This window comes from Ranitomeya variabilis, chromosome 3 (assembly GCF_051348905.1).
Source record: "Ranitomeya variabilis isolate aRanVar5 chromosome 3, aRanVar5.hap1, whole genome shotgun sequence".
In the NCBI taxonomy this organism is placed as follows: domain Eukaryota; kingdom Metazoa; phylum Chordata; class Amphibia; order Anura; family Dendrobatidae; genus Ranitomeya; species Ranitomeya variabilis.
Window position 1 is genome coordinate 179,394,465 of NC_135234.1, and position 22,559 is coordinate 179,417,023.

Genomic DNA, 22,559 nt, shown 5'->3' on the forward strand with positions numbered 1-22,559 from the left:
CCTCCAAAACCAACTTCTCCACCATCATGGAAGATCAACTTTCACCTTTTTCTCTAAATCACATCTCAGAATATTAGAACTTGACCCAGTCCTGTCCAGCCTCATTCAAAACCTTACCATAGTCATCATCCCAACCCTAACCCACATCTTCAACCTGTCACTAACAACTGGTGTCTTCCTCTCATTCTTCAAGCGTACCTCGATTACACCCATCCTGTTTCTTCACACTGATTGACTGCCATAATCTTCACACATTAACATAATAATACAAAAGTAACAATCCACCGCTCCTCTGACCTGTCCCCACCTCTTCCCCTCATCAGACAAGTCACCCCCGCTCATCATACAGCACAAAGTCCTAACAAAAGCATTAGTGTAAACTAGTTCATTTATTGAACTTTGGCTGAATTTTGCTGATTTTGAGGAAGATGCTCTGGAATTCTCACATGAATCCGAATGTGCAACGTTTGTGCAGAATTTGAGATTGTCGATCGTTTTCTGAACAAGTTCGCTCATCTCTAATCCTGAAGAGTGGTGAGTTTGGAGGTGAATACATGTAGTAAACCTGATGCAGATTGGTTTGGAAAGTTTTGGATGTTTCTGTAAAAGGGAAGTTGAGAACTGGCAGCTAGTTATTACAAGGGTGGGTGGTTACAGTACATAAGTAACTGAAAAGGTAAATGTGGCAAATGTCAGTGTCAAGCAGTTTAAAATTTCTAATTCAACAGTTGTGCTATGAGTATATTGTCCCTATTCACCAAGGCCGACGTTGTGTCTGCCAGTCTTGATGAGGCAGTGGGGTGAAGTCAGAGGCACCTCATTATTTAATAGACATATGCCTCTTATTGAATCAGTCATGTCTTAATGTGAACCTGTCAGTTGATACATGCTGCCCAATCCACAGACAGCATGTATCAGTCTCCGGTTGTATGATCTCTACTCTATCTCTACTAGCAGTATAGAGATGTCTGGCGTTCTTTGGATTTGTCATCATCATAGACTAGGGAAATATACCCTAGCTTATTACTTTATTTGTCAGGCTGCATTTACTCTTTAAATGTTACTGTCAAGTATATTCATGAAAAAACATCAATTTCTGGAGAATCTCGGTAAATACATTTATTATAAAATATGAAGAACGTATATCTGCAAGCAGCAAACAGCAAACAGCTTGATCCTGATGAATAATCTCAATGTATTAGATTCAGAAACTAATATCTGCAAATCTTTCGTGCCACTTTCCTCCACTTAAATGACTAGCATGACTAGCATTAAAGTACACAATGATCCTTTTTTCTCATGAAATTAAAAATAAATAACCAATGAAGAAGATATCTGCCACTCAAGAATCAGCCTTAAGAAGAAAACAACATTGTGTATTCCAACCATGCATGTTGTTCCTTCGACAATGTAAGGCGTTCAGTTCCCGGTGTCTCCATCTCTCCCTTAGAACTCCATTATGTGCTTGTAACAGAGACATTACAAGGTATTGTACCATTTTCAACTCTATGGCAGTAATATTTGCAGCATGTAATTGTTTACTCACAAATCTGTACATTCAATTACTTTTTGTGGAGCATACTGAGAATTTTAAATGTACCAAGACAAATTTCAATAGCAATAGGCGAACATTCAAGCATAAAAAAGAAATAACTGGACAACCCCAGCCTAATTTATTTAAGACCCTAATTAAAATAAAACATTGGATAACTAACCTTTTGCTACTGAACCATTGTAGCAATGTTGGTGTTGCTGTTCCCAGTGAGTAACATGACTTATTGTGTCACGTTTACGCCCGTATGACTGAAAGCTGTTAGCTTCTGAGATGAATAAAGTTTATTTTTCTCTGGTCTCTTACATTCAGTACAGTGGCTGGGCACCTTCATAATGCTACAAACCTGCAGATTAAACATACAGGTTCTTCTCACAAAATTAGAATATCATCAAAAAGTTTTTTCAGTTTTTTCAGTTCTTCAACGTAAAAAGTGAAACTCATATATTATATAGAGTCATTACAAACAGAGTGATCTATTTCAAGTGTTTATTTCTGTGTAGATGATTCTGTCTTACAGCCAATAAAAACTCAAAAGTCATTATCTCAGTAAATTAGAATACTTTATAACACCAGCTTGAAAAATAATTTTAAACTCTGAAATGTTGACCTACTGAAATGTATGTTCAATAAATGCACTCAATACTTGGTCGGGGCTCCTTTTGCATCAATTACTGCATCAATGCGGAGCGGCATGGAGACGACCAGCCTGTAGCACTGCTGAAGTGTTATGGAAGCCCAGGATGCTTTGATAGCAGCCTTCATCTCGTCTTCATTGTTGGGTCTGGTGTTTCTCATCTTCTTCTTGACAATAATCTATGGGGTTAAGGTTAGGCGAGTTTGCTGGCCAATCAAGCACAGTGATTCTGTTGTTTTAAACCAGGTATTGGTACTTTTGGCAGTGTGGATAGGTGCCAAGTCCTGCTGTAGAATGAAATTTCCATCTCCAAATAGCTTATCAGCTGAGAGAAGCATGAAGTGCTCTAAAATTTCCTGGTAGATGGCTGCGCTGACTTTAGTCTATATAAAACACAGTGGACCTACACCATAAGATGGCATGGCTCCCCAAACCATCACTAATTGTGGAAACTTCCCACTAGACCTAAAGCAGCTTGGATTGTGTGCCTCTTCACTCTTCCTCCAGACTCTGGAACCTTGATTTCCAAATGAAATGCAAAATTTACTTTCCTTGTGAATAGTGTTAATGACTGCCTTGGGGACATTTGTCAATTCAGCAATCTTCCCTATGATTGTGGAGCCTACTGAAACAGACTAAGGGACCTTTTTAAATGCTTAGGAAGCCTTTGCAGATGTTTTTTGTTAATTATTCTAATTTACTAAGATAATGACTTTTGGGTTTTCGTTGGCTGTAGTCCATAATCATCAACATTAAAAGAAATAAATGCTTGAAATAGATCATTCTGTTTGGGTTCACTTGAGAGTAAGCAATTGTGAATCATGTTTGAAGCAGCACCGATGATCAGTATTGTACTATGTTTTCGGAAGTACATTCCTTTTATCTCTCTTGGTATCACAGACTTGGCCCTATCTTGGATGGCATCGAACCTAACAGACCGGACATTCAGCATCTCCCACTCACACACCACCTCTTCTACTCGCCCCTTATCTGTCGGAGTTACACAAGGTTCAGTCCTAGGGCCCCTGCTCTTCTCCATTTACTTTTTCGGCCTGGCACAGCTCATAGAATATTACGTTTTTCAGTATCACCTCTATGCTGATGACACACAGATATACCTCTCTGGACCAGATAGCACCACCCTACTAACCATAATCCTACAATGTCTGTCCGCTATTTCATCCTTCTTCGCTAGATTTCTAAAACTTAACATGGAGCAAACAGAATTCATCATCTTTTCTCCATCTTACTCAACTCCCCAGACACAGACCTATCCATTAAAGTAAATAGCTGTTCACTCTCCCCAGTCCCTCAAGCTCGCTACCTCGGGGTAATCTTTGACTCTGATCTCTCCTTCAAACAACATATCCAAACCCTTTCCACTTCCTGATGAATTCAACTCAAAAATATTTCCCAGATCAGTACATTCCTCATCGTAGAATCTGCAAAACTCTAGTGCATGACCTCATCATCTCCCGCCCGACTACTGCAACCTCCTGCTCTGGGGCCTCCCCTCTAACACTCTCACGCCCCTCCAATCTATCCATTCTGCTGCCTGACTAATCCATCTGTCTCCCCGCTATTCCCCGGCATCTCCTCTCTGTCAATCCCTTCACTGGCTCCCCATTACCCAGAGACTCCAGTTTAAAACCCTAACTATAGCATACAAAGCCATCCACAACCTGTGTCCTCCATACATCTGTGACCTAGTCTCTTGGTACTTATCTGCACACAACCTCCGACCCTCACAAGATCTCATTCTCTACTCCCCTCTTATCTTCTCTTCACACAATTGCATACAAGCTTTCTCCCATGTATCCCCTTACTCTGGAGCTTTCTACCCCAACATGTCTGACTCTCGCCTACTGAGAAAACTTTCAATAGGAACCTGAAGACCTACCTCTTCCGACAAACCTACAACCTGCAGTAACCACAGATCTACCAAATCGCTGCAGGACCAGCTCTGCCCTCACCTATTATATCCTCACCCATCCCTTGTAGATTGTGACAACTCATGGGCAGGGTCCTCTCTCCTCCTGTACCAATCGTGACTTGTATTGCTTAAGTTTATTGTACTTGTTTTTATTATGTACACCCCTCCTCACATGTAAAGCACCATGGAATAAATGGCGCTATTGCAGCGCCCCAGGGTCTTGGTCGTTGCAGTAATGTCATTCTTCCACCAGGGGGAGTGATGTTACATCTGAAGACAATAAAGGAGATCTCTTTACCAGGTATCACAAACCATAGAACACACTTCACACTCCAGTCCTCCAGGGGGAGTTATGCTCCTATCTATTAGGGCACTCTTCACAATTAGGTAAAACTGGTGGTCTGGATAGGAAGTTAGGCAGAAGCTGACTGGGCTTCACCCAGGCAGCACCTGTCAGGCAGACAGAGAGGGAGGAAGAACACCTAATAGCTGTCCTGTCAGAGGCCTAGACAGAAGGCCACAGAGCTGCGTTGGCCCAGGGTGCAGCAGCATCCTAAGAAAGAGACACGAACAGCGAATTGTATTGTAGAGGGTGAGAAACAAAGTTATTGCAAAAGGAGAGGAAACCAGAAGGAGTTCTGCCCAGCAAAAGGCTGGCTCCTTTCTGAGGCGCAGGATCCAGTAGCCGGAACACCAAGGGAGCAACAGTCTCCAAGCCTTGCTCCAGAGACCGGCAGGACAGATAATTCTACATTACCTGCCCGACCTATACCCAGGAGGCACGATGGCAACTTGTGGGGGCTGAGGCATGCTAGAGTCCCTGTAAAAAGCCTCAGGCCATCAGTCATATGGGTTGTTCCTATCCATCTGGGGGACAGAGAGAAAGACATAACATCTAGAACATCTACAACAGTTGTGAGGACCTTATGAGAAGCTCATAAGTAAGGTACTACAACATCCAGGCACTAGAGGAAGGCTACTGATTTCCACCAGGATAAGGGGACTCTGGATTTGCCTTCAGACCGGCCGGACTCTGCCTGCCTTGTGATCTGGTGCTCTGGACTGTGGACACTGAAGTCATCAGTAAAGGTAAAGAGACTGCAACCTTGTGTCCTCGTTCTTCACTGCACCTCTCACCATCCACCATCCACACACTGGGAAGTCCTGGGGATATACTTCACCTGTGGGAAGGTATACCATGTAGCTGCCATAACATTACCCCAGCAGACCCCTAAGCAGCATTGGTCACGTTGTCCAAATACCACAGGTGGTGTCACAAACATATCCCTTTAAAGACCTTTCCCTTTTACACGGACGTCCCTAGGGCCACGGACCAGGTCAGCCACCGTGACATCCCCCTTGAGAACTGAAGGACCCTGTACTGAGTACCCTGCCGCCCTTGGGGGCGCTCCACTATAATAAATAATAATAGGACAGGTCTAGAAAAAAATATTTTTTGCAATCATCGCAGGTTACTTTGTACTTTTCTGAATCATCTTTTCATCCTGATTTCAAGAATGTATATAGTTTTTCTATAGCACCTATAGTTTCCATGGAGCTGCATCATCATTATAAGGTATAGGAAATATACTGGTGACATTAAGAAAACAATAATCTACATATCCGAAAAAAATGCTTCACCTTACAAAACAGTTTTTATTGAACCAAAATAATTTCACATGCAAAATAGAAACCAAAATATGAGCAAAAATTAAAAGAGCTTGACAAGGTTTTCCCTATATAACATCCAACAGTAATCTGCCATCATTGAATCATTCCAAAAACCCTGGTAGCGTTGTTCCATTCAAATGGTTACAGTACACCTTTGGTCAATCAGCTGTGAAAAATTATGCAAAAGTGTTACTTCTGTTTCGGCAATAACACTAGTGTTGAGCCACCTCTCCAGTGTTTGAGTTCGGTTCGGTTCGTTGAATGTTGGACGAACACCGTGGAACCCCATTGAAACCAATGACAGGCAAACACATACACATACAAACACATAGAAAACACATAGAAAACACCTTAAAAGGTGTCCAAAAGCTGACAAACTGCTCAGAAGACACAACAAACACAACAAACACAACTTCGTATAGTCATGCGAAAAGAAAAGAGGTGGAGGAGTAAAAGGAGGAGGAGACACAGATATAGGCATGTCATGCCCTTCTAAAATCAAGAAAGGCTGGAGTAAAAATCTAAAATCACCCTACCAACACCCAGACGTCATGACAAAAAAAATTAAAAAATAAATATCTTTAGGTAGAATGGCGGCGGGTCCATTCAGAACACTTTCTTTAGAAGAAGTAGTGGTACCCCCATTGGGAGTTGTGCCAAAAAAGGAACCCAATACATTCAGACTAATCTACCATTTGTCATATCCAAGGGGCAGGTCAGTAAATGACAACATCGACGCAGAACCAAGTACAGTACTATGTACTGTACCTCCTTTGACGAGGCAATCAGGTGGGTCAAGAAGTTGGGAAGGGGCACCCTAATGGCCAAAACAGACATTGAGGGGGCATTCCGGTTACTACCTGTGCCTCCGAATAGTGTCCTCCCATTGGGCTGCTTCTGTGAAGGAGCATACTGCATAGATCGCTGTTTGCCCATGGGGCGCTCCATATCCTGCTCACTATTTGAGGCGTTTAGTTGCTTCCTCGAATGTATCGTCATGGATGTTTGTAAGGTGGCACATATTATCCATTACCTCGACGACTTCTTATGCCTGGGCCCAAAAGATTTACCACAGTGTGAATACACGCGGTAGTCCACCTGTGAGAAGGAGAGAGCTGGTGGGAGAGGGGACACCCCAGAGCCGAGGGGTTAGATTGAGAAAGGAAGAAGGCGGTGTAGCTTGCTTCATGGGTGAGGTACTCTGCTGAGTAGAAGAAATTGTTACTAGGCCCAAAAAGTTTTCCTGGGCCAGATGCCGTTAAAAATAGTACTTAGGTAAACAGGTGGTGTAGCTTGCTTCATAGGTGGGGTACGCTGCTGAGTAGCACTAAATTCTACTAGGCCCAAAAGGATTTCCTGGGCCAGATGCCGTTAAAAAATAGTAGTTAGATAAACAGGCGGTGTAGCTTGCTTCATGGGTGAAGTGCGCTGCTGAGTAGCACCAAATTCTACTAGGCCCAAAAGGATTTCCTGGGCTAGATGACATTAAAAAATAGTACTTAGGTAAACAGGCGGTGTAGCTTGCTTCATGGGTGGGGTACTCTGCTGAGTAGCACAAAATGTTATTAGGTACAAAACGATTTCCTTGGCTAAATGCAGTTAAAAATTAGTAATTAGATCAACAGGCGGTGTTGGTTGCTTCATGGGTGGGGTACGCTGCTGAGTAGCACTAAATTCTACTAGGCCCAAAAGGATTTCCTGGGCCAGATGCCGTTAAAAATAGTACTTAGATAAACAGGCGGTGTAGCTTGCTTCATGGGTGAAGTGCGCTACTGAGTAGCACCAAATTCTACTAGGCCCAAAAGGATTTCCTGGGCTAGATGCCATTAAAAAATAGTACTTAGGTAAACAGGCGGTGTAGCTTGCTTCATGGGTGGGGTACTCTGCTGAGTAGCACAAAATGTTATTAGGTACAAAACGATTTCCTTGGCTAAATGCAGTTAAAAATTAGTAATTAGATCAACAGGCGGTGTTGGTTGCTTCATGGGTGGGGTACGCTGCTGAGTAGCACTAAATTCTACTAGGCCCAAAAGGATTTCCTGGGCCAGATGCCGTTAAAAATAGTACTTAGATAAACAGGCGGTGTAGCTTGCTTCATGGGTGAAGTGCGCTACTGAGTAGCACCAAATTCTACTAGGCCCAAAAGGATTTCCTGGGCTAGATGCCATTAAAAAATAGTACTTAGGTAAACAGGCGGTGTAGCTTGCTTCATGGGTGGGGTACTCTGCTGAGTAGCATAAAATGTTATTAGGTACAAAACGATTTCCTTGGCTAAATGCAGTTAAAAATTAGTAATTAGATCAACAGGCGGTGTTGGTTGCTTCATGGGTGGGGTACGCTGCTGCATAGCACTAAATTCTACTAGGCCCAAAAGGATTTCCTGGGCCAGATGCCGTTAAAAAATAGTACTTAGATAAACAGGCAGTGTAGCTTGCTTCATGGGTGAAGTGCGCTGCTGAGTAGCACCAAATTCTACTAGGCCCAAAAGGATTTCCTGGGCTAGATGACATTAAAAAATAGTACTTAGGTAAACAGGCGGTGTAGCTTGCTTCATGGGTGGGGTACTCTGCTCAGTAGCACAAAATGTTATTAAGTACAAAACGATTTCCTTGGCTAAATGCAGTTAAAAATTAGTAATTAGATCAACAGGCGGTGTTGGTTGCTTCATGGGTGGGGTACTCTGCTGAGTAACAGAAATTGCTACTAGGCCCAAAACTATTTACTGTGTTAGATGCAGTAAAAATTTAGATACACAGGCGTGCATACACTGCTCCTAGTCCCAAAAATATTTACTGGGTTAAATGTAGTAAAAATTTAGATACACAGGCAGTGTAGTTAGCTTCACAGGCGGGCTACTCCGCTGACGTGCAGACACTGCTCCTAGGCCCCAAACTATTTACTGGGTTAGATGCAGTAAAAATTTAGATACACAGGCGTGCAGACATTGCTCCTAGGCCCAAAACTATTTACTGGGTTAGATGCAGTAAAAATTTAGATACACAGGCGTGCAGACACTGCTCCTAGGCCCAAAACTATTTACTGGGTTAGATGCAGTAAAAATTTAGATACACAGATGTGCAGACACTGCTCCTAGGCCCAAAACTATTTGCTGGGTTAGATGCAGTAAAAATTTAGATGCACAGGTGTGCAGACAGTGCTCCTAAGTCCCAAAACTATTTACTGGGTTAGATGCAGTAAAAATTTAGATACACAGGCGGTGTAGCTAGCTTCACAGGCAGGCTACTCAGATGACTATCAGACAATGCTACTAGCCCAAAAGGATTGGCTGAGTTAGATTACACCAAATGCTGTGACAAACACTTGCACAACACTAGCACAGACCTGCCTGGCAAAAAGTGCTAGGAACTGCTGTAACCTACCCTGAAAAGGGCTGATATTACAACTAGTCCTGACTACTCCCGACTCCCTAAACCTATCTCTCTGACAATTCTCTCGCAATTCACACTCTTATACTCTATAGCGCCCACAGCAGCAGCGGTGCCGTCTAACACTAAGCTGCAGCAGTGAGAAAATGGTGGCGACGGGGCAAATGGCTGGTTCTTATAGGGCAAGGACATGTGACATACACAGCCAATGACACATGCCCTTGCTTGTGTGCATCACATTATTATTATTATTTATTGTTTTAGTGCCATTTATTCCATGGCGCTTTACATGTAAGGAGGGGTATACGTAATAAAAACAAGTGCAATAATCTTAAACAATACAAGTCATAACTGGTACAGGAGGAGAGAGGACCCTGCCCACGCAGGCTCACAATCTACAGGGGATGGGTGAGAATACAGTAGGCGAGGATAGAGCTGGTCATGCAGCGGTTTGGTCGATCGGTGGTTACTGCAGGTTGTAGGCTTGTCGGAAGAGGTGGGTCTTCAGGCTCTTTTACACACTCTTGTGCACACATGCACATTGCTGTGTGTGTGTGCACTGCTGATAGGCTGAAAGACTGTACCGCCCCACTGTAAATGCGGGAAAGAAAAAAAAATGGAGATCGGCATTATTTCAGCACAGATCTATCCCCCGCCCCCCCACCCACTATACACTGAAACAGTCTATTAACAATGATAAACAGTTTTAATGTACAAATCAAGTTAGGCTTTTGGTGAACGAACAGTTATCGAACAGAAACTCGAACAGACAAATTTTAAGCAAATTCTTCAAGTTCGTCGTACGACTCGAACACCGCCCAAAACAGCTCGAATTTGAAATTGGCGAACAGTTCGGCTCGAACACCGCTCATCTCTAAAGAACACACTTTGACATCATCATGAAGAAAATTCTTCTGTTTCAACCTAGATGCAAGAAGTTCAGCTTTATCTTTTGACAATGAAAGGTCTCTGATGAGATCATTTAATTCCTGTTGAGTAAAGCGTTATGGCTGCTCGGCTGCTCCATCAGGTACATACTCATCTTGACATTAGGCTTCCATGTCTTTGCCAGTAGCTTAATCTCCATAGGCTTCATATTCTACTTAATTTTCATCCAATCCAGACAACGGTGGTACAGGAACTGGCAAGGTACCTGTGAACTGGCCTAATTGCAGATTCAAGTTCAGGGTAATTAATCTTATGTTTGTTCTTTGTAGAAAAGCCCTTCAGTTTGACAAAACAAAAGTAGCAGTCATGACTAGGGTTGAGCGACTTTTATTTTTATAGGATCGGGTGGGGTTTCACGAAACCCGACTTTCTCAAAAGTCGGGTCGAGTGAAATCGGCCGATCCTATAAAAAAGTCGGGGTCGGCCGAAACACGAAACCCAATGCAGTGCAATGGGATACTATGATTCCCAGGGTCTGAAGGAGAGGAAACTCTCCTTCAGGCCCTGGGATCCATATTAATGTGTAAAATAAAGAATCAAAATAAAAAATATTGATATACTCACCCTCGGACGCGCCCTGGTACTAACCGGCAGGCTTCCTTCCTAAGAATGAGCGCGAGAATGACCTGCGGTGACGTCGTGGCTTGTGATTGGTCGCGAGCGGTCACATGGACAAGCCGCGACGTCATCTAAGGTCCTTCACGCACTCATTCTTAGGAAGGAAGGCTGCTGGAAAGAAGCAGGGCGCGTCCGAGGGTGAGTATATTCCTATTAGGTATATACTCACCCTCGGACATGCCCTGCTTCTTTCCGGCAGCCTTCCTTCCTAAGAATGAGCGCGTGAAGGACCTTAGATGACGTCGCGGCTTGTCCATGTGACCGCTTGCGACCAATCACAAGCCGCGACGTCACCGCAGGTCATTCACGCGCTCATTCTTAGGAAGGAAGCCTGCCGGTTAGTACCAGGGCAAGTCCGAGGGTGAGTATATCAATATTTTTTATTTTGATTCTTTATTTAACACTTAAATATGGATTCCGATACTGATTCCCGATATCGCAAACATATCGGAACTCGGTATAGGAATTCCGATACCAGATTCAGAAGATCGCCGACCTCATGGCCGACCCCACACAGGGGTCGGGTCGGGTTTCATGAAACCCGACTTTGCCAAAAGTCGTCGACTTCTGAAAATGGCCGACCCGTTTCGCTCAACCCTAGTCATGACTATGATTTTTGGGTTCTCTCCAAATCATGAGTACAGCAATCACATGAGGGGCCCAGCTTTTGACTTAATCACCAAATGGACACTTAAAGTACATCTTGTACACCTTTTTAATATCATGAGTGCTTGAACGTACTTTGCCGTCTAGTGTAAAAGAACCACACACATAACAGAATCTGTTTGGATGATTGATACACTGTCAGGGCATTTTTCCCCTTTAAATCAGATCAAACAGTAGAGTAAGTTCAGTTCAATGGTGGTGACAAACTAAAAAAAATGTGATGAGCCAACCAAATATATATGTAGACATTTCCCCAGAGATGTCAGAGGCAGCTTGTATTTAGAACTGATTTTACTGGAGGTAATCTGGTGGATAACTATGTACAGTTGTGAGGCGAATGGGTCAGCCAATTCCTTACAGATGAACATTTGCAGACAGGGAGTTTCTCAGTATGATATAGGCTGCTTTCAGGTTCTCTCTCTGTGGAGACCCTCACTCAGTTACACCTCAGTGGCTGAGCTGTTTTCTTCCCTCTGAGGCAACTTGGCCTTCCAGAAATGCAGTGAAAATCATCTCACAATGGCGGCTGTCCACTTCTATCTCCCTGTGGCAGGGTCCAGATCCAAGTAGAGACCTGTCTCCTGTCAGAGTCTCACATACCAGCCCTTGCTGCCATCACCATCCTTTTCTGACTGACTCAAATCTTACCACCTCATAACAGTTAGCTCCTCCCCATGTTACTTTCTGAGAAGTAGTCATTGGTTGACTGCACTGTCAATACTCTTTCCTATAAAACTCACTAAAACCTTTACTGATGTTGTCCCTGTAAGAAAGTTCACAATTAAGTAAGACAAGCAAGGAAATGGGAATAACATATGAAAAACCACATACATTGAAAATGCAGAAATAACGTAATAGCAAAAATACTTCTATCTCAGAAACTTTATGTGATAGAGCAAAACTAAGCATATTTTTGGAATCAGCACATCAAACTCCATAAAACAGACATATTACCTTTGCTGATTATTTTTTGTGTTGACCAGTGTAATAATAATAATAATTTCTATTGTCCCTTCTGTGTATTGGGTTACTTGCTCTGATACACACTTTAAATCACAGTACAGCCCACTATTGTTTACCTCTTGGTAACATACAGTATAAAGGGCATTAGGTGCAGTAAGTAGGGATCTGATCGAATTCTGAGAAATGTAAGGGTATTTAGACTAGAGATGAGTGAATATTTCACTATTCTGTTCAGGTTGCGTTCGTCGAACGTGCACATATTCGCTGATTAATTAGCGAACATTCGTCGAACATAACTGAACACCATTAAAGTCAGTGGGAGGCAAAAACAAATGCATGCACAACACCTTAAAATGGCCCCAAATGCTGCCAAACACATCAAATGAGGGACAGACACCAGGAAAGTGATCTCAATTCACCCACAGTACAAATTGCAGCATGGAACTGCAGCAATCAGAGAGGCATAAGGTATCGGGGTCTGGTACAGCATTTTCAGCTTTCCAATGCATGTCACAGTAAGACGAGGTGGGAGAGGGAGCGGTGTAGGGCCCCTTTGATGGGAGCCCTGATAACTAGTGTTGAGCAATACCGTCCGATACTTGAAAGTATCGGTATCGGAAAGTATCGGCCGATACCGGCAAAGTATCGGATCTAATCCGATACCGATACCCGATACCAATACAAGTCAATGGGACACCAAGTATCGGACGGTATCCTGTATGGTTCCCAGGGTCTGAAGGAGAGGAAACTCTCCTTCAGGCCCTGGGATCCATATCAATGTGTAAAAGAAAGAATTAAAATAAAAAATAGTGATATACTCACCTCTCCGACGCAGCCTGGACTTTACCGCCGTTACCGGGAGCCGTTGTACCTAAGAATGCGCGCTTGAAGGGCCTTAGATGACGTCACGGTGCTCTGATTGGTCCGTAGCGGTCGCGTGACCGCTACGCGACCAATCACAAAGCAGTGACGTCACCTAAGGTCTTTCAAGCGCTTGAAATACCTTAGAAGACGTCCGCAGCTTCTGATTGGTCGCGTAGAGGTCACGTGACCGCTACGCGACCAATCACAAAGCAGTGACGTCATCTAAGGTTTTTCAAGCGCTTGAAAGACCTTAGGTGACGTCACTGCTTTGTGATTGGTCGTGTAGCGGTCACGCGACCGCTACGGACCTATCAGAGCGCCGTGACGTCATCTAAGGCCCTTCAAGCGCGCATTTTTAGGTACAACGGCTCCCGGTTACGGCGGTAAAGTCCAGGCTGCGTCGGAGAGGTGAGTATATCCATATTTTTTATTTTAATTCTTTCTTTTACACATTGATATTAATCCCGATACCGATTCCCGATACCACAAAAGTATCGGATCTCGGTATCAGAATTCCGATACCCGCAAGTATCGGCCGATACCCGATACTTGTGGTATCGGAATGCTCAACACTACTGATAACACATGCAACACCTCTACCTGCTTTCATGCTGAGCCACACTCAGGTGGCACAAATATCAGTTTTCTAGACTACAATTGTCAGAAAAATTTAAGGATATTAAAACAGGTAGTTGAGTGCAAGGAAGTGGAGGCCTGCCGGTCTCGTAGGCCTACTGCTACATGCAACACGCATGAAGGAGACCTACCCAGGAGTGTTCACATTTCCAAAAATTATTGGCAATTTCACCACAGTAGAAATAGTATAATAGGGACAGACAGGTCTTTCACTACACCCAATCCAGCTGATGAACGCCCAAGTTGTGTTCACATTTCAAGAAATGAGGGCCTTACACTACAGAAGTGGCATCAATTTCACCACAGTAGAAATAGTATAATAGGCACCAATAGGTCTTTCTCTAAACCCAATCCAGCAGATGGACACTCAACAAGGAGTTTTCACATTTCCAAAAATTATTGGCATACACCACCAAAGTGGCAACAATTTCACCACAGTAGAAATAGTAGAATAGGTACCAACAGGTCTTTCACTACACCCAATCCAGCAGATGGACACTCAACAAGGAGTGTTCACATTACCAAAAATTATTGGTATACACCACCAAAGTGGCATCAATTTCAACACAGTAGAAATAGAGTAATAGGGACCAACAGGTCTTTCTCTATACCCAATCCAGCAGATGGACACTCAACCATCAGTGTTCACATTTCCAAAAATTATTGACAGACACCACAAAAGTGGCATCAATTTCAACACAGTAGAAATAGAGTAATAGGGACGAATAGATCTTTCACCACACCTAATCCAGCAGATGGACACCCAACTTGGAGAGTTCACATTTTAAAAAATGAAGGCCTGACACCACCGAAGTGGAATAACTTTCATGAGAATAGAAATAGTATAATTAGGACCGACACTTACAGATAACTCAGCAGATATAGACCAACCATGACTGTTCACATTTCCACAAATTTGTGTTAACATCAGCAGCAGCAGCCACAGAAGCGACACTAAAGATATCACAGAGTGCAGTTACCTGACATTAATGCATCACACTAAAAAATGCAATATCACCTAGTCTGTACAGTATGCGATTGGGGTGCAAAAGTTCTTGGAGATCTATGACTTGTTCATCTTAATGAAAGGTAAGTGGTCAACATGTTCAGGGGACAACCATATGCGCTTAAATGTCAGGACACCACCAGCAATGCTTAAGACATATTCTGAGAGAACGCTGGCTGCCGGGCACAATAAAAGATCCAAAGCATTTGAGGCAAGCTCAGGCCACTCCTCCATTTTGGAAGACAAAAAGGGGAAGGGTCCAAACCCTCCCTGATGGTATTGATGTTTAGTTCTAGATAATCCTGCACCATCCTTTCCATTCATTCACCACATGTAAGACTTGGACTCTGATGTGCAGGTGCACAAGTTGGTCTTAAAAAAGTGTCAAAGGAGTCACAGAAATTGCTTCTTCCACTTCCACCACTGCTGCTGCTGCTGCTGCTGCTAATGTTTTGGGGCTGATGAACTGATGGCCAGAGGTTGGAAGTCTACAACTGCTATGCAAACTGTGTGCTTCACTGCTGTCTTGGGGAAAAGCTCTCTAAAGGTTGCATAAAAGCTTGTTTCGGTACTCCAGCATTCACGGGTCCCTTTCTAGGGCGGGAATCATCTGGCAAAATTTGGTTTTAAAATGTGGATCTAATAAAGTGGCAACCCAGTAGTCAGCATGATTCCTAATCATTACTATACGGGGATCATGTTGCAGATAGTGCAGCAAGAAGGCCCTCATATGTTGAGCTCTACCATGAGGTCTGAGCCCATGTTGTGTTGTGGCTGGGTAACAATGAGGCTCATTTCCTCCGTCCCCTCCCGCAAACCCCGAACAGCAGAGAGGGGAGGATTATCCTCTTCATCCAACAGTTGCTCGCCCACCACCTATTCCTCCTTCATTTGTTCCTTGGATCTTGCACCTTCGATAACAGTTTGTCAGTTATCATCACCAGCCCCCCTTGATCGCAGTACTCCACCCTCCCTTGGCACCCGTCTGTGTGATGACAGTCTTGAACTTTGAGACAATGTTATCCCTTTTGCAGCCTCCTCTGCTTCCTCCTCTTCTTCTAGGGACACCATCTCCTCCCACAGGCTATTAAAAGCCTGCTCCAGCATATAAATGACCGCAATAGTGATGCTGATGACAACGGCATCAGCGCTAACCATCTTAATAGCCATTTCAAAACTGTGCATAAGGGTGCAGAGGTCCTTAATCTGTACCCACTCTGTAAACGTGATATACGCCACCTCCATACTGCATTGGCCCAGGCTATGCGACATGAGAAAGTACATCAGGGCTCGTTGCTGCTGCCACAGGTGCTGCAACATGTGCAGAGTAGAATTCCACCTTGTCGGCACATCGTATATCAACCTGTTAACTGGCATGGACAAAGACCTCTGTATCGATGCAAGTCAATGAGCAGAGGGTGCGAATGGCAGAAGTGAGCACACAGCTTATGTGCTTTCTGGAGCAGGTCACCCAGGCCAGGATAGTGGCTGAGAAAATGCTGCAGCACCAGGTTGAGGACGTGAGCTATGCAAGGCACATTTGTGAGCTTGCCTTGCCGTAGGGCCGCCACAGGGTTCGCACCATTATCGAACATGGCCTCCCTTGGATGTAAGTTGATCAGAGACAGCCATTGATCAAATTCAGCCTGGAGAGCTCTCCACAACTCTTCAGCTGTATGACTGCAATCTCCAAGGCATATCAATTTTAATACTGCCTAATTGCATTGAACACTGGCTGTGCAGTATGGAGGTGGTGGGGGTTTGCTATGCACTGTTGGAAAGCATGTCTCATGAAGGCAGAGGTTTTGAGCACAGGTGGAGGTCCTAGAGGAAATAGAGGAGGTAGAAGCAGTGGAAGAAGTGTTTAATGTAGAGTTTTAGCCTGCAAGCCTTAAGGATTCCAAGACTTGTGGAGCAGTGCCTGTCCCCATAGCCACCAGAGTCATCCAGTTCCCAGTCAGCAAGATAAAGCACCCTTGGCCCTGCTTACTCGCCCAAGTGTCTGTGGTGAAATGCACCCTGGCAGACAGAGATTTTGTCAAGGAATGGGTGATACTGTCTGCTACATGCTAATGTAGCGCAGGCACAGTTTTCTTAAAAAAATAATGGTGACTGGGTAATTGGTACTGTGGGACAGAGAAGGCCATCAGCTTTCAGAAACCGTCAGTATCCACCAGGCGGAAAGGCAGAATTTCTGTGGCCAACAAATTGGAGATGGTGAGGTTCAACCTCTGAGCTTTGTCATGCGTAGGAGGAAACAATCTTTTCCGTGAACACAACTGCGGAACCGTGGGCTGGCTGCAATGCTGCGAGAGGGCAGAGTATGGTGAACCGGAAAAACTGCTGGACCATGAGAGACGTGGAGGCGGAGAGGTTACTGTGGATTGAGAAACGTGTGGTGTGATCGTTCTCTGAGATCGGTCAAAAACAGCAGGCATGTCCACTTCTGTTACAGCTGAATGCAGCCTCTCAGTCAGCGTGACTTGATTGGGTAAATAAACTGAGGTTCTGCGGTCAAAGACCTGCATCTCAATAGTTGGCACGGTAACAGAGGAGGAGGAAGAAGCAGCAGATGTGATTGATGGGGCGGCTGATGGTGGTTGATGTCTGCTGGTCTGCATTTTTGCACAGTGGGATTCCCATACTAAAGCATGTTGATTGTGTAGCGCCCCCACTGTCGCAGGGCCGAGGGGTACCCGGTACCGGGCCTCTGAGTCGCTGTTCTGGGGTTGTCACGGTGGCTAGGCCCGGTCCGTGACCCTGCTGAGGGGCGCACAATGAAAGTGGTGGTATGGGATGTCGTTAGAGTATGGTGAAGTGCCGGTCGCGGTAAATAACGAGGACACCAGGTTGCAGTCTCTTTACCTCTTTACTGAAGGCTTCTGAGTCCTCAATCCGGAATACGGTTAACAGGGCTGCGCAAGTCCGGCCGGTCCGATGGCACCTCCAGAGTACCCTTTACAGGTTGAAATCTGTGCCTACCTTCCTGCGCTTGTGTTGTGGTCCTCCCCTGCTGTGCTTACGGGATAGTACCCCACAACTGTTGTGTCTGTTTCTCGTGTTCCCTCACAACTCGATTCTGATGTTCTTCTACGTCCCCCTGATCTTATGGTTAGGACGCACCCGTATGACGGGGAGGCTCGGAGGTTCTTCCTGGGCTCTATCGTCACCCCTCTCCTGTTGTTACCCCCCTGTGTCTTCCTGGGTCTGTGTGAGACAGCCCGCCTGTGACTGACTGTCCTGCCGTAGGTTTGAAGTTTGGCTTGGAGCTCTATACTTCCTCGGCGTTCCGGCCACCGGTTATGCGCCTCAATAGGATGTTGCCTCGTTCTTACAGCACGACTCCTACTGGTATTCTCCTAGTTGCATTGATCTCGTTTCTCACTCAGCACAATAAATCTCGCTTCTTGTCCTTTCTTGGGGTACCGCCGCTATATCGTGCAGGCACGGTCCCGTAGCGTTCTCTCTGATTGCTAGGCCTCTGTCAGGATCCCACCCCTGACAGGGACCCCTCTGAATCTTCCCCTACAACACCCTCTGCCACAAGGTGTTGCCTGGTTCCAACCAAGCCAGCTTTCTGAACTAACTTCCTGCCTAACCCCCAGTTTTACCAGATTGTGAGGAGTGGCCTAATAAATAGAACCCTTAGCTCCCCCTGGAGGCCAGACTGTGAAATGTATTGGTGTCTGTGATACCTGGTCAGATGAACTCCTTCAGTGCCATCAGACGTACCATAGCCCCCCTTAGCGGCGGAGCCACAGTACTGCAACGACCAGGACTCTGGGGCGCTGCAATTGCGCATGTGAAGGTTCATTCATGTAGTAGTCAAATTATTGCAGTTTTTACTTCAAATCAGTTTTTTTATTTGCAAAGTTGGCAGATTACATGAGTTGGCTCATCCTTTGCAGTGTGAAAAAAGGCCCAGGCTAAGCAACCCTTACCAACCGTGCGAGCAGCAGACCCGCAGACGATGCTGGTCAGAGGCACAGCTGTGGCTGAGGATGCATCACTTGTCATGGCTGCATCATTACCTGTCTCAACTGTGTGCCTGTTCATGCCAACTGGGATCTAATACCTCATCATCCTCCTCTGTGTTATCACATTCCTTGCCACTGGAGTCACTCTCCTCCTCTTCTTGCCCTGACAGCACAGTACAGTCCGCATGAGCCTTATATATCTGAGTCTCATCAGGATCATCTCCCCTCCATGGGTTAACATCTGATGACAAGGGTCAGGATGCTATTGGGACCATACTTCTTCCTGCCCTGGATACAAGCTAAACAAATTTGGGGCATTGGTGCAGATTTCCTCATCTTGACTCTGCAAAGCTTTTGAGTGCACTTCTGATGAACTTGGCATAGAATATGTGAACAGCTCTTCAGAATCACCCTTCTGTGGTTCCATGCAGTCAGTTGAATGTTTGGATAGTTGGGATGCGGGGGAAAAAAAGGCGAATTTTGGTGCCAGGTCTGTGGATTGTAGTGGGTGTGATTTTGAGGTGGGGGAAGAGGAGAAGAGGTCATTGGAAGCTGTACTTGGCATCCACTCAAGTATATGCTCTTTCTGGGTATCATCGACAAGGCATACCGCTGTGTGGCTGCCAAAGAAAGGTAGTGGTGTAGCTTATCCAGTAACATAAGTTGTCAGTTGTCTTTGCATAGGACGTGACGTTGCTTCACTAGGTTTTCACCAACATTACCACCTACCACATGTACACCTTGAACACCAAGCCTAATTCCCCTTCCACCATGGCCTTTTCCTAGTCATGTTGCTCAGATAGAGTGGTAGAAGGACAGTATTAACAACCAAAAATTAGATTTTAATTTCTGCACCACCTCTGCAAACAGATGAATTTCAGCGACAGTAGATATGTGTCACGGGGAGACTAGGTGGGCAAGAGCTAATAACCCGGGCCCCTGCAATTTCCCTCAGACTAGGGAAATCCTGACTGACCCTCTACCTAGAGTTTACACAGATGGTGTGCATGTCTAGGCCTCGACCCTCACCCTGTCTCCTGTTTCAACCCTAGGCTGAAACCATCGCCCAGCACCCAGTGAAAAGATCATACACCAATGCCCACAGTTAGCACAGACAAGGATAACGGAAAATATACACCACGCCGCAGTCACTCAGGAATACACTATAAATGCGAAGGGCAAAATAAATACAAATATAGGAAGGAGTAAATAAGACAAAGGGAAATACACCACCAGCAACGATACTCCAACTACTAGCTCACCACTCCAGACCGAGATAACAACGCACAAGACAGAAGCTATAATCGGTGATGCCCAATGTTCAGGAGAACTATTTAAAGGCAATGGGCATGGCCCAGCTTCCAATTCGAGCATCAGGTAAATTAACCCCGGTCCAGCTAGATAAAATCTAGCCGACGCCAATGAGCACATAGTGGTCAAAAGCAGAATTACCGCTGTCTGTCGAACGACCTGGTCTGAACAGCGTCCGACATGACAGTACCCCGCCTTCTACGAGGGACCCCAGGGCCCTCACGGCTTATAGGACCCGGCTTGTCCGGATGGCGGCGGTGAAAAAACCTGACCAGCCGATCCGCATGAATGTCCGAGGCTGGTACCCAGGACCTCTCCTCAGGTCCATAACCATGCCAGTGTACCAAGTACTGTAAAGTGCGGTGCACTACACGAGAGTCAACCACCTTGGAGACTTCAAATTCCAAATTACCATTCACCAAGACTGGAGGTGGCATAGGCGCCGCATCCACAGAACTCACCACCTTCTTTAAAAGAGACCTGTGGAACACGTTGTGTATCTTATACACCGTAGGAAGCTCCAATCGGTACGCTACTGGGTTAATGACAGCGGCGACCCTAAATGGACCAATAAACCGTGGACCCAATTTAAGGGATGGTATTTTGAGTCTTATGTTCTTTGTGGATAACCACACCCAGTCATCCACACTCAGGTCCGGACCTGGCACATGCCTACTGTCGGCCACATGTTTGTACCTAGCACCCACACTCAACAGGCGCTGTTTAACTCTCCTCCAGACTGATGACAATTGTGCTCCTAACTGGTCTTCCTCCGGAATGCCGGAAGAGCCCCTCTGACTCAAAGTACAAAATTGAGGATGTAGCCCGTAAACACAAAAAAACGGAGACTCCCCAGAGGACTCCTGGCGGTGATTATTGATGGCAAACTCAGCCAAAGGAAGAAAGGTAGACCACTCCTCCTGGTTATCAGAAACAAAGCAGCGTAAGTACTGTTCCAAATTTTGGTTCATACGCTCAGTCTGACCATTTGACTGAGGATGAAACACCGAAGAATGAGACAACTTGATCCCCAGCCGTGAGCAAAATGCTTTCCAAAATTTTGCCACAAACTGAGTACCCCTATCAGACATGATGTCAGACGGAACCCCATGAAGTCTGACCACCTCCTGCACAAATACCTGAGCCAGAGTCTTAGCGTTAGGCAACGAAGGCAAAGACACAAAGTGCGACATTTTTGAAAACCGATCAACAATCACCAAGATGACCGTGTTCCCAGCTGAGGAGGGCAAATCAGTGATGAAATCCATGGAGATTTCCGTCCATGGCTTACTAGGTACCTCAAGAGGAAGTAGTGTGCCAACAGGACTGGAGCGGGGCGTCTTAGCCCTAGCGCACGTGGTACAAGCTGACACGTATGAGACCACGTCCTGTCGGATCTTGGGCCACCAAAACCGACGTGACACCAACTCCAAGGTACCTCTAACCCCTGGGTTGCCAGCCAGGACAGCATCATGATGCTCCGCCAAAACCTTTAAGCGGAGATGAAGCAGTACAAAAGATTTGTTGATGGGAAACTCAGATGGTACCTCCTCCTGAGCCTCGGCAATCTCAGCCTCAACCTCGGTAGTGAGAGCCGAAACCACAACACCCTTTTGGAGGATGGGTACTGGATCTTCCCGAGGTTCTCCCCCCGGAAAACACCTAGACAGAGCATCCGCTTTAGTGTTTTTAGACCCCGGTCTGTAAGTGACAACAAAATTGAACCGCGTGAAAAACAATGCCCAGCGAGCCTGCCTGGGGGACAGACGCTTGGCTGACTCCAAATACAGCAGATTCTTATGATCGGTAACAACAGTAACCTGATGTACCGACCCCTCCAAGAAGTGTCGCCATTCCTCAAAGGCCAACTTGATTGCCAACAACTCCCTGTTGCCGATATCGTAGTTACGTTCGGCGGACGACAGTTTCTTGGAGAAATAGGCGCATGGACGCAAATCACTCAAAGATGAGCCTTGTGATAGTACCGCCCCCACACCAACCTCAGACGCATCGACTTCCACAACAAAAGGTTTTGATACGTCTGGCTGCACAAGAATGGGGGCTGAAACAAAACTGTTCTTAAGAAATTCAAATGCGCGCACAGCGGCCTCAGGCCAAACGGAGAAATTGGTACCCTTTTTAGTCATGTCAGTTAGCGGTTTAGCAATGATGGAAAAATCCTTGATAAATTTCCTATAGTAGTTAGAAAACCCAAGGAACCGCTGAAGTGCTTTCAGGTTATCAGGCCATTCCCAATGCAGCACTGCTTGCACCTTAGCGGCGTCCATTTTAAAACCAGAAGCAGACACAATATAACCCAAGAAAGGCAACTCTTGAACAAAAAATACACATTTCTCAAGTTTAGCATACAGCTTATTCTCTCTGAGAAGC